Raw genomic sequence first — 13,718 nt, 5'->3', positions numbered from 1 at the left:
ATACTTATTGCTCAGGGGTAGTTATGTTGAAATCATTCCGACAACTTTTACGATGCTCTAATTGAACTGCCTGGGCACAGAAGAATTGCTTTTTGCAAAAGGAAAATAGCTGGGAGAATTACAAAAATGGCATATCAGAAAAAACGCAACATATTCTTGGGTTTTTGAAATGTCAGACTTCTGGGCACCAATTTATCTGACTTACATTACAGGGCTACAAACAATCAGCAACTCTTATGTGGCCATTTTTCACAAAAAGAATATATTTCTAAGTGCTATTTTAGCTCAATAATGATGGTACAGATCTGTTTATTTTGCATTTATGTGTGTGTATGTTGGGGGGGAGGGGGCAGTTCCCTAAGTGATACCTTGCCTTTGGCGATGTTGGGCAACAGAGGAAAATGTATTATATTAATCAGATTGGACCACTTGCTTAATGAGAAGAATGTAATCTGGATTTTAACACAATACAAAGCATTCAAACTCCACATGTAAAATTAAGCAGTCACTGAGTTCCTCCTACAAGAATATGTCACTGACATCATCTCTCCTGCTCCAGGGCAATCGAGAAGGCTCAAGGCCATTATTATAATCATGAAAAGATTTCTTTTGATTGTATTATGCCCAGAGAGGCAGTTTAAAAGGTGGGTTGGAAATGGAGGAGGGGGGTCTACCACTGCAGGAGAATAGTAGACTCCTTTTGGTCAGCCATACTCCTCACATCAGGAGATACACACATATCATCTTAAGAGAGAAATACTGGCCGGCACAACTTTATGAAACACAGGCCAGATGTTGGCAGAAATACTGATTTTGTCACCTCTCTTTCACGTGTTGGTATAAAGAGGAGATTTTTTAAAAATTACCTTTCCTCAACAAGCATTATATCTAATGAGAGATTTGGGCACATGCACCACCTGTTATAATTCAAGGCACAATGTGAAGAGGGCCTGCCAGAGAGTTGGTGCTCAACAAGTACAAGTTGGATGAGAACTAACATTTATTTAAGGCGTATGCATGGCAAGCATAATGTTTACACACATTCAATCCTCATAATAACTTTATCAACTATATATTATTATTACACTTATTTTAAAGGCAAGGAAAATAGGGCTTCATAAAGTCAAGTAACTTGTTCAAGGTTACATAAATTTGTTTCTGGAACCTGATCTTGAACTAACGAAATCTGGTTCCAGAGCTTGTGATCTTAACTACTATGTATTACAGCCAATGAATGGATGGATAGATGGATGGATGGATGGATGGATGGATGGATGGATGGATGGATGGATGGATGAGTGGACAAACTGATAGATGGAATAACCAAAATACTGTGATCATGTAGGGGAAGGAGTAAGTACATATGACTAGTTCATAGAGAAGGCTAAACAGAAGAGGTGACATTTGACCTGAGTCTTGAAGAAGACAGATGTTTCCAGGTGGAGGAGAGGGAGATGGACTTCCCAGGCTGGCAGAGAAGCATGAGCAAAGACACAGACATCCAAGTCTCCATGAATCTAGAGGATGACAGGTAGTCCTACATAACTAGGGCACAGGTCATCCAGGCCAGCAGCCCAGAGAAGAGGCTGCTGAGTGAGACTCCATGCTAAAGGAGTCTGGAATGTCATGTTGAGTTTGGGTTTTCTTCTGCAGGTAGTAGAAAACCTTCAAAGATTTTTTTTAATGGTGGATAACATTTATCGAGGACTTAACTGTGTGAGCCATGAAGTGTTAAAATCCTCACAAGAACCCTGTCGAGGTAGACGCTAGCTATTATTCCTCTATTTTACAGGTAATGAAGTTGAAGTTCAGAGATGTTAAATCACTTGCCTAAAGTCATATAGTCTAGAACTATTTGTATCTGTATTTGGACCCCGGCAGTCCTCCAGAGCTACAGAGCTAAACAGAGCAAGAGAGCGGCATGATTTTATGTGTGTTTAAAGAGAGAACTATAGCAGCAGTCTGGATGAGGATGAACCTTAAGACAGGGAAACTAACTGGGAGGTTGTTTGTGTTTAAGAGAGCCTGGGGAAATGAGCTAAAGCAGGGTTTCTCAACCTTGGCACTACTAACATTTTGGGTTAGATAATTCTTTGCTGTGGGAGCCTGTCCTGAATACTGCAGAATGTTTTGCAACATCCCTGGCCTCTACCCAACGGATGCCCTGTAGTATCCCCCTTCAAGGTGCAACAAAGGAAGATGTCTCACTGGAAGGCAGACTGTCCCTAGTTGAGAACCAATGAGTCAAGGCAATGATGGGGGATTGGAAAACAGGGGATATTTCAGAAATAGGATCAACAGAACCAAGGGATCAAAAGGTGGAGCACTCAAAGATATGTCCGGATGTATGACACAGTGCTGGCAACAGTCAAGGCAGTAATAGACCCAGGGTTCAGCTCAGGGTCTGAATTTAGCAGGCTTGGGTTCAAAACCCAGCTCGGCCATTTACCATTGGGTAAACTGGAGAAAATTACTTATGCTCCCCAGGTCTTAAAAAGAAGAGCCTAATAGCACTTACCTCCGAAATTTGTTGTGAAGATTGAAACAGAATACCATGAGTCAAGTGTTTAGCAGAGTTTCTGGCACTTAGTAATTGCTCAATAAACAGTACTACTAGCCAGTAAGGCAAACACAGGGAAGCTTCTTCAACCTCAGGTTGTGGAATCCATGGTTTGAGAGGTTTTTAGGGAGTGGACACTGTGAACTCTAAAAACAATTTTCCACTCAGTGGAATATCTCTCCCGGCTCCTTAAAGTTAAGTTGAAAAAAAGAATATATAACTGAATATTTGGTTTTATATTAATTGTGGGTATCTGGTATATATACGTATGTATGTGTATACCTCTGGATTTCTAGGTATACTTGTGCATGTACACATAAACATATACTAATTAGATCATTGGAATCATACTAAAACATTAATACTAATTATCAATAGATGTTAGATTATGGGTGAATTTAACTTTTACCTCTATTATTTCTATTATCCTTTATAATTTTTCTATAATGAATAAGTATGACTTTTATAAATAAGGGACAAAAGTAAATATTCTAAAATACCTTCCCTTAAAATATATGGATTGAAATCCTACTATGTGTCAGATACTACACTAGAAACTGAGGATACAATAATGAGAACCCCTGCCCTCAGCCCACCCCCCCCCCCACACACATACACACACACGGGAACAACAAAAGCAACAAAAACCACCTTAAACCACATGTGCACATACCAGAAAGCTGGAACTTGAAAAATCAAGTTCAAATGTAACTATGATACTCCAGAAGCAACCAAAATGATGAGCTCTGTCGACACCATACTAATCATGTTTTTAAGTCTGACAGAAGATCCAAAAGAATTTTCTAATTCTCCGATTTTGCAAGGGTTCAGTAGGAAACTCCACTGTTCCCTCCTTTTTAAGATTTTGCTTCCTCTTATTTAGTAATTCCTATCCTGAGGGAATATAATACAATTTTGCAATGTCCAAATCAACGTTGAGTCTAATTAGTAGAGATAGCTCCCCTGGAAACTACAATTCTCCACAGGGAGACTTATTGCAGTAACAAAGCCTTTCTTTAGACAGTATATAAAGGGTTTTCTATTTCAAGGTACAAACCCTTGCCTCCCTGCACATTCAGGGAAATTTAGAACAGTGTGTATTTTTCTGAGCTCTCACACACTTAACGAAAACAATTTGGGCCTCTGGAAAACTCTCCAACATCCTTACTGTGTGTGTCAGCACGACTGATATGCCTGCCTTTGACTCACTATAACAAGGAGATTCTGGCTCAAAGTTGTCACTTTCAGTTTCAGCTGGTGTCTGTGTGAAGAGTAAGGGAAATGATCAAGTAAGGGTGCTCACTCTACCTTCTGCATCTTTTTTAATTAAGTACATACTGACATGATGGACCTTATACAGATGACAGTATAGGCATTCTGTGTCTGCCCCTGTCATTCATTCTCACTGCTGTATTTCTGGAATTAGGATTCATGTTCTGTCATCTTGAATATTTTAATACTTTACTGATCTCGTACGTGTTTAGCCATAGGAGGACAGCAGTAAAATAAAATTTTATAGCCAACAAAGTCCTTTATACCTAAAGTTTATTGCACTTTTTATATTTTGTTTAACAACACATGGCTCCTTGAGACTCTGAAATAAACATAGCTTCCTCAAGTCGCGGTGGGCTTGTGCTCTTTCATTTCTTGTTGAGGGTTGATTCCATCGTCAGGATGGAAAGAATTCCTGATAATTGGCCAGAGAGGCTGCAATTCTATCAGGCAGGTGCTTCTTTCTCTAAAAGTGTTAAGACAACCTTAAAGCTCCTTTGTGTTAGAAAAATGCCCCATTTTTTTCTTTGCTCCCAAAATACAGGTATTCTCCATTCAAAGTGATCCTTTTCCATGGACTCCCCAGATTACATTCTATTTCAATCAATAAGTCAGGGATCAATCAATTGATGAGATATGAAGGAGCCCATTGACTCCTAAAGTAGTTGATATTTTCCAGCAACAACTTTTCTCACTGGCTAGGGTCTTTAAAATTTCATGATAATGACAAAGCTATTGTTTTGTGTAGTGATGATTTCTTGGAGTAATTAACACTATCTTATTTTTGTTCTTTGGTTTGCAAAGTTGGCTTGGTGGCCCAAGAAGTGAATAGAGAATTGTAATATGGTGCAGGACATTAGAGTAGTTTCTATTGCTCCCTGATGGAGCTAAATAACTGGTTTGGGGGATTTTTCAGTACTTGTTGTTGTTGTGTATACGAGTAAAAAGCAAACAAACAAAAAACCTCTAGGTTTTTCCATAACACAAGTTGCAGAGAGAATTGCCATCCCAGAAGAGTATAATGTAATGAAAATATCATTGAACTGGCTTCAATTCCCAGTTCTGATGATACTATTCGGAGGGGGGAGGGGGAATGCAAATTATTTCATTGCCCATGAGTTAAAAACTGAATTTAAAAAAATGGATTAGATTCATTTCTGAGGTCCTTTCCTACTCCAATTTTCCATAGTTCTAAATAAAATACATTAAACTTATTTGATCCCATTGTGTCACTGTCAAAATTTCATCTGTTCATTCGCTCATTCATATCTCCTACCAACATTTATTAAACAGCCAACATTCATTAAGACCTCAAATAACCTGAATTTGTCTTCACCTCTAACGCTTCCGAACAGGATATACTTCAGGATATTTTGGGGACAAAGAGTTAAAGAGAATGCTAACTGCCATACAGAAATAAACCACTGATGTCCTTGATCTTACTGAGCTCTTGACCTATTTTCCTGCCTGAATGGCCGGGAAGAAATTTCAAAAGCCTTTAACCCTCCTCAAACTCAGAAACAGAATATAAAAATATACACGCCCAACAGACGTTCCTTACCACCTCTTCTTATTTTCAAAGATGAGATCATTGAGCCTTCGAATGAGAGTGGTGTTAGAAGGGTCACCATTTCTGGATGCTGACTTTGGATTTGCAGGACTCTTGGGCCATTGCTGTCAGCTGCTGAGTTTCTACAAGGCCATCTTAAGAACTGAAATATAGCAGAAAGAGCGGAGTTTAGTTCTTGGATTTTTTAATGACTTGTTTCCCCTCATATCCTCGTGGTCAGGAAGTTCATTGGATTGTCTACCTTTTTTTGGCTTCAGTTTAAAGTATGTTTTCTAGTCTGTCTCCTATTGAGCTGGAAATAATGCCTCTTATGCCCCTTTGAACAGCCCTTCTGACTCTTGAATATGGTTGTTAAGATGCCCTTCAACTATCATTACTGTAAGCCATGTATCCTTTGCGATAAACATAATTAAAAACTGCTCCAGGGTCTTCTTAAAGTAATGTGAGATTTTTACATTTTTATGCCTGGCGTGGGTAATGTTAAAAAGTAGTACTGGGATGAGAAAGTAGGTGGGATGTCAAAAGATACCCTCCATCCTTAACGCTCCCTTGATGGAAATGACAGCCTTATTTGTTTTGTTAACCAGTGTATAATTAAAAGTCAATATTCAAGATCATAATAAAAATCTGTATAACTACTCATGTTGTGAGACTGAGGCTTGGAAGGAAAATCTATTAAAACACAGCCTTGTGTAATTTACAAGAAATCAGTAATAAAATGTTTGCTCTCAACATTATCTGCAAAATGGTCTGTATATTACCAGAATAAATCCATATTACTTGGAGGCTGTAGATAAATATCTATAGGCAAAGTTCACATTGAGGTTATCTGCCTCACGTTCTGAACTGGGGAGTGCTATTTAGAGGAGATAATTTGTGGTTTACTTCTCCAAGTCTCAAGTACATTGTGCAGAAATGAGTTTAGTTCCTGACAGGGTATCTGTCATATCCAAGTAGGAAAAGAATGCCATTGCAGGGTTGTACCCATTGCAAAAAGGATATAGCTTTTGTCCTCAGTGTGAAACAAAGGGAAGATTCTTAACAATTAAAAGTCCTGAATGAACCTTCTGTTCACAAAAAAAAGGGATATATTTGATGCTTTGTAGAACACTGATTCATTGGGCAGTAGAGTGATGTCTTATTTCAAGTCATCAGTAAATTCAGTGCTCAAGTATATGAAACTTTCATGAAGTTGTACCCTGGATTCTGATTTAAGAATAATTTTTTATGCATAGGAAAAAATCTAATAGCAATGGGGGGAGTACTGAAACACCCTAGCAGAAAAGTTTCCATGGGAGGACTGACACCTTTCAAGGCAAGAAAATGGGCTTTGAATAATATTTGATTCCCTGACATTAATTAAGAGTTGTTGCTTCTTGCCATTTAAATTAGACTCTAAGGTGGTGTTAGGGAGAGGGTCTCTCTATTGTCACTTTGTCTCCTTTCCCACCCCTTTGTCACCTCTTTCCAGCAACAGAAGGGACTTCGAATCTTGTCTGGTGATGACTACTAACATCTATTCATGGTAAAGTCCCAGTTTTAGAACTCCAGAACTTTTGATATGGAAATGGAAACTCTGAAATTTATAAATCCCCTTTCCCTCTCAGTACACTTGACTTTCAGGAACTATTGTCCTCTAGGGGAGTGGTTCTCAAAACCAGCAGCATTAGTATTACCTGGGAACTTAACAGAAATACAAATTCTTGAGTCCCACCCCAGACCCCCTGAATCAGAAACTCTGGATGGGTTTCTGGAGTAAGACCCGATAATCTGTCTGTTAGCAACCCTCCAGGTGATTCTGATGCTCACTAAAGTTGGAGAACCATTGCTGCAGGGAGTCCAGAATATTCTCGTTGAGGCTCAGCGCCCAGCAATGATTTCTTTGTCCTGCGTGATACCTGTCCTTCCCTTAAGCCAATGAATGTTGTGAATTTCATTGATGGGGAATCACAGGGCAACATAATTTACTTAAATAAAAAATAGATTTATTTTATATTTCAGAAACATTAATCCCTTTACACATGTCCTGTCCTGAAAGAGAACTTGGCAAGTCTGTTAGGTTCCCATTTTCAGCAGGATTTCTTATTCTTACAAACTTATGTCTCTTTCTCCTCATTGCTTCCAGAAAACAGAGGCATTCCAAAGTCATCTGAAGCTCCAGACCAATTTCATACTCAAATTAGAGAAATAAAATATTCAGTACAGTGAATATAAAACTGGCATTCTGGTGACATAGATCTATAAACTGGGCCCATTGAACTCACTAGAACCACGTTAGTAAATGATCATGGTGAGGACCTCAAGACTCACAATTGCTTCTGAATTATGAAAAATAAAAATGTATCAAGCTACATTGCCTCTAGACTTAAGTAATAGGGGTATTCTGTTATCCTCTCCAGATTTAATAGTTCATCTCCATGGGTGTAGTTCGATGCAACATAACTGATGTTGATTCAGTTTACTGGCAACTCTCTGAGTCCACATTTTGACCCAGCAAAGCCCTGCATTCCCTGTCTAAACCTGACAGGATATGGGGATTGAGGCCATGGATAACACTAGCAGGAAGGCTCTTGTACCAGAGTGAACAGAGAAAAGACAGCTAAGGTCCTGGTTCCCAGACTGTGCACGGGGCACTACCACAAACATAAGAGTGCTACAGGGTATTTTAAATTTGTAAGAGTAACATAGCAATACTCCAGATCTGTTCACACTGCATGAATTACTAGCTTACAGTAATTCACAGCTTCAAAATTAGCTCCAGGGACTTCCCTCGTGGTGCAGTGGTTAGGAATCTGCCTGCCAATGCAGGGGACACGGGTTCGAGATCTGGTCCAGGAAGATCCCACAGGCCATGGAGCAACTAAGCCTGTGTGTCACAACTACTGAGCCTACACGCCACAACTACTGAAGCCCACGCGCCTAGAGCCCATGCTCCACAACAAAGAGAGGCCACAGCAATGAGAAGCCCGTGCACTGCAATGAAGAGTAGCCCCCGCTTGACGCAACTAGAGAAAGCCCGCGCACATCAACGAAGACCCAATGCAGCCAAAAATAAATAAATAAATAAATAAATAAATAAATAAATAAATAAATAAATAAATAAAAACATTAGCTCCAGCTCCTTTGAGGACACCCTAGCTTCACAAAGCTGGGTTTTCAGAAGTTGCTGTGATAAAAAGCTAGTGCCCTGCAAAAATTGTTGTGGAACCAGAAATAAGGGTGTCAGTGTCCAATCTGAGGGCAAGATTTGAGAAGTTGTGCAGTGCCCTACAGGCACACACATCCATCAGTAAATAACGTTGATTATGTAAGAATGAAAGAAACATTTTTTTTCATTCAACGTATATGTATTTTTTCAAATGGCTACTAAGTTGTTAGGACATAAATACATTATACATTTTAAAGTTTTTGGACCTAGCTACTTAACAAAACTGTTAGGCATTTCTTTTGGCATAGAGGTATTATGAACCAAGAAAGTTTGTGAATCTCTGGGCCAGGGGATTCTTCTTATCTGGAACTACCAAGAATAAGATATTCACCACAGAGGTGAAGGCAGAGGTGGTAGGAGCCAAAGGCTGTCAGACAAAAGCTTATAGACAAGGTCAAGAATGTGGGGCTGCAGCTCTCCTGAGTTCTTGCTTGGCCAAAAACTTGTACTGCCAGCACAGCAACTGTTTCTCTCTGCCTTGTATTATATTGAACTTTTACACATCAATCTCCTCCCTTAGAATGTAAATTCCTGAGATCTTTCCTTATTTGTTCCTCTATTTTCCCAGCACAGCATCTTGAACGCTTTCTGAGAGATTATCTTGGAATCAAGCAGCTTTTAGATTCGGTTGAAAACATCCTTTCAGTATAATTCTTTAGTTATTCTTGCACCTCCCAGATTTCAGGTGGATGCAACATCTGTGATGAGGCCTCATGTTACTCCCATGCACACTGGTGCTTGAGCAGATGTCACAATTCATGGTTTCTGTAAGCTTGAGGCTTGGGGACCAATGGCCTGGCTGGCCCCACGTTTCAGAGTACTGGACCTGTGTATACTCAGTGAATGAATGGATGGATGGATGGATGAATGGACGAAATCCTCAGAAGACTGAACTGTGTTTTAACATAACTGCCATTAGTCTTACAAGTCAGGAAATCAAAGGTAGCAGACAAGGATGACCAGGACAAACACTGCATGTCCATACCCCTGGGAAGTTCTCTCTTGAGAATTATACCCTTTTAAAGGACTTCTCCAAAACCATCAGCTCGAAGATTCTGCCTATCTTAAGAGTCATTAAGATCTTTTTATCTTATGCAAATAAGATTTCCTGACAAATTCACTGAACATATGAACACTTTCTTAATCTGCCCCTATACTCACCAGGAAGGACAGTGAGTTCTGTTTGGCATGGTCCTCTCTAAGTCATCTATACATATAAACATGCTTGACCCAACTCTTGTATGTCTCAACATATCTGCCCTGACTTTGCTCCAAATAGATACCTAGTTATTGAGCAGAGGAGGAAGACTAAGTTTATCAAAATGATTCCATGTAAAGTTCATTGATGCATCTGCTAGAGTTTTTAGCAGTATGTGCCTGCAAATGGCGTGTATTCCAATGGTCCATTTGTAAATCAGTTATGTGGAACATGAAATTCATTTTTCCATTAAAAAGTATTTATAAATGGTGGTTACTTTTCCATCTTAGCCCCCAAGCTTATTTAGCCTATAATTTTGCTAGAATAAGGTATATTCACAAATGGGTTCACACTGCCTTATTGTTCGTGGTCAAATAAAGCAGAAAAAGTAAAATTAAATAATAAGTTTCCATTTTTAAATATACCTTGAAGGTCTATGTTTTGAAAAAGACAGTTTTAAATAAAAGGGATGAGATAGGTGAAGACTTTTAGAAAAATTCTGAAACAAATTTTGTGAAAAATCTGAACCTGTATAATCCCATTCCCCAACTCAGAAGAGATACTTAACCCAGCAATAGCAGCAAGGATAGCCTTGGTATTCATAGGAGTAATTCTCCCCTGACCTCATTCTGTACTGCATTACCACCTCCTCCATGGGTAACAGATACATGTTGATCTATCTTCCTGGCATCCCTTCCCCCTTCATCGGTGACAGCCTCTCAATATTCCCTCAGGGGAAAAAATCCTAATCCTACTTCCACTTTAATCCTTCATGAAGTTTACTGACTCCATCTCTGAGGTTAAGAAGTGTGCAGGGAATTTAGTTCTGGGTTGGCTAATCAGAGCATTTCAGCCTTCAACTTATCGATTGGTCCAGAGATGAGCACATGACCTTATCAGTTACAGTCAGAACCAAGGTGCATGACTTTTACCAGGACTCTTGGGAAAAAGACCTTCATTGCCCTAGAGTTTCTAAGCTTGTAAGATGCAAGCCTGGTGCTGCTTATAAAACAGCAACAACAACAAAAAGCAACCATTGAGCCTACTTGGAAATTAAGCCAATACAGGAAGGTAGAGCCAAGGAACGTAGAAAGCTAAATTCTTGACTACAAATTTTAAACACCTGTGCCTCCAGCCTGTTCCTTAAATACATGAGCCAATGATTTTTCCTTTATGTTTCAGGCATTTTTAGTTGGCTTTCTGTCACTTTCAACCAAAAGAGTTGATTTATTTTACAACAAATGTCAACTTATAGTATATGTTTTAGACTGCTTCTGTGAGAATACCAAGGAACACCCACACAACCTGTGTCCAGATTCTGATAGCAGGTGGGTTGGATTCCAGAGATTTCCAAGGGGATTTGAATTAGAGGTCACTGGTTGTTCATATTTCTTGATTTGGGTCTCTTCCTACCATTGACCACCCATTGTTAGTGATGTTTTATTCCTTCCTCCTCTGCCCCCAGGGAGATATAGAAATGCAACAAAAAGAGAAAAGGAGAATCATAGAAATATAACAAAGAATTTTCTTTGATTAGAGAACTGAAGTTCTTTTCCTCTCTTTCCACTGTCAATATACATATCTTAACAAAACTACTTTAATCTCCCCAGGTCTTTGTTCTCGTATTTGTATAAGAAGAGACCATGATTCTGAGATTTCTGAAAGTAAATGAAGTTGTAAGGGAAAAGAATCGTGAACCAGAGTTAAAACAAAGGCATGGGTAATCCCACTATTGAGCATATATCCAGAAAAGACGAAAACTCTAATTCAAAAGAATACATACACCCTAATGTTCATAGCAGCACTATTTACAATAGTCATGACATGGAAGCAACGTAAATGTCCATCAACGGATGAATGGAGATATATATATAAACACACACACACACACAATGGAATATTACACAGCCATAAAAAAGAATGAAATAATGTCATTTGCAGCAACATGGATAGACCTAGAGATTATCATACTAAGTAAAGTAAGTCATACAGAGAAAGACAAACATCATATGATATCACTTATATGTGGAGTCAAAAAAAAATAATGCAAATGAATTTATTTACCAAACATAAATAGACTCACAGACATAGAAAACAAAACTATCGTTACCAAAGAGCAAAGGGAGGGATAAATTAGGAGTTTGGGATTAACAGATACACACTATTCTATATAAACAAAAAGATATATCTATATATATCTATCTATATATATATCTGAATCACTTTGCTGTACACCTGAAACTAACACAACACTGTAAATCAACTATACTTTAATTTTTTAAAAAAGTTTGCTTTAAAAGAGGTGAATTTTATGGTATGTAAATTCTATCTCAATAAAGCTGTTAAAAAAAACAAAACAAAACAAAAGTGTGGGTACCAGTAAGAAAGAGATATCCTGAGGTGTAGTGAATTGAGGGGAGAGCAGTGAAAGATGGGAAAACTGGGCATGTCCTGGACACAATCCCAGTGAAGGGGAAGACAGTGTTTGGGAGGAGGCAGTGAGTCAAATGATTCCTTGTGGGAGCCCACAGAACAGACCATCAGCCCCAGGCACAAGGCACTGCAGATTCATAAGGAGTGGTCCATAGACTGAAGGCTGTAAGGTTCACTTTCATGAATGCACCCAAGAAGTCTATGTTTAATATATCTGGTCATTTATGATACTCCTATAGTAAAACCCAGATGAAAGAACACTTAACTTTTCATAACAGGGAGGTGGAAGGGGAGGAGAGATACTTTATGACAGAAGACTTTTTTTCCTCTGAAAATGAATATAACCCTGATTAAAATGAACAAGGTTTTTTAACTTACTGGAATAATTAGTTGACATTTGGTTATAAAATAAACCAATTTTAGAGCGCTGATTTATGCTCTTTCTACAACATTAATGTCCACAGAAAGGTTTTAATTCCAAATGGAATGGGTTGTTGGTAGTATGTTAACAAGATTTAAAAAACAAAAAAACCAAAAAACATAACATGCACAAATTTAAATGCAGTAGTGAAAGGTCAGCCCTGAATTGTATATACAATGTATTTGTCAACATTTCCTTTTGAGATAATGTGATGCTAACTTTATTACCAAAGCCTGCTTGACACCTGTTCTAGAGTGTTCTCTTGACTCAGGTAACAAACACATGAAGAGAAAATCTGTGTTTGTTTCTGTCTAATCTAGAGAAGCCAAGATGCACACTGTAATAATTTAAAGAGCATTAGCAATTAAATGACAGAGTTCAAGGGACTTCCATGTCAGGGAAGATGGAGTAGACATACTATTTCCTATTCCTCCTGCTAACTACAACTAAAAACCCTGGACATTACATGTGACAGAAACATACGGAGACTCGGAAAGGCAGAGGGAAGAAGACAAATGAGCTGGGGGCCTTGGGACCCCAGGAACAACACAGTGGTAAGTGCCCTGGGTTTGTATGGTTTGGGGGTTTTTGAGTTTGTTTTTTGGCTTCCTGTATTCCAGGCAGAAGAAACTAGCAATCCAGAAATTCTAACAAGCACAGAGAGAAAGAAGTCCCAACAAAATTCTGCTTGTTCCAGCCAAAGGCCAGCAAAAGGGCAGCCTAACAAGACAGAAAACTTTTAGAAAATAACTGCTTTACTCCAGTCACTAAATAAACAAGTAAATAAATAAATAAATAAATAAATCACCATCAGCAAAGGCTGATGGGAGAGCCTAGATGTCACGCCTGTCAGGTTGAACAAAACACCCCAAATACTCTGCTGGGGTGGCATCAGAAGACAGAGAAGACAGCCAACAACTTTTAATCCTACAGTCAAAGATTAGTGGGGAGCTGGAACTCCCCTATTTTGCCCAGTGGTGTTGGGGAAGCCAGCTAAGACAGAAAACTTAAGTAAGATTCAAAATATCATAACATAAAACCCAAAATGTCCAGGTT

At 38.7% G+C, this 13,718-nt stretch overlaps 1 protein-coding gene across 1 annotated transcript in view; it reads right to left on the bottom strand.

Moving 5' to 3' along the window:
• The window catches only part of TAFA1 (TAFA chemokine like family member 1), a 766,369-nt gene that overhangs the window by 691,547 nt on the left and 61,104 nt on the right, over positions 1-13,718 (bottom strand). Inside the window, exon 3 of the mRNA XM_082412441.1 lies at positions 5,394-5,544. The gene's annotated coding sequence lies outside the window, so the exon portion shown is untranslated. The remainder of the gene's footprint in view (positions 1-5,393; positions 5,545-13,718) is intronic.

The sequence above is a fragment of the Balaenoptera physalus genome, assembly GCF_965194825.1.
Source record: "Balaenoptera physalus genome assembly, chromosome: 11".
NCBI classification, from domain to species: Eukaryota; Metazoa; Chordata; class Mammalia; order Artiodactyla; family Balaenopteridae; genus Balaenoptera; species Balaenoptera physalus.
Note: the sequence above shows the minus strand (reverse complement) of the source record. Positions and strands in the feature narration are given on the sequence as shown.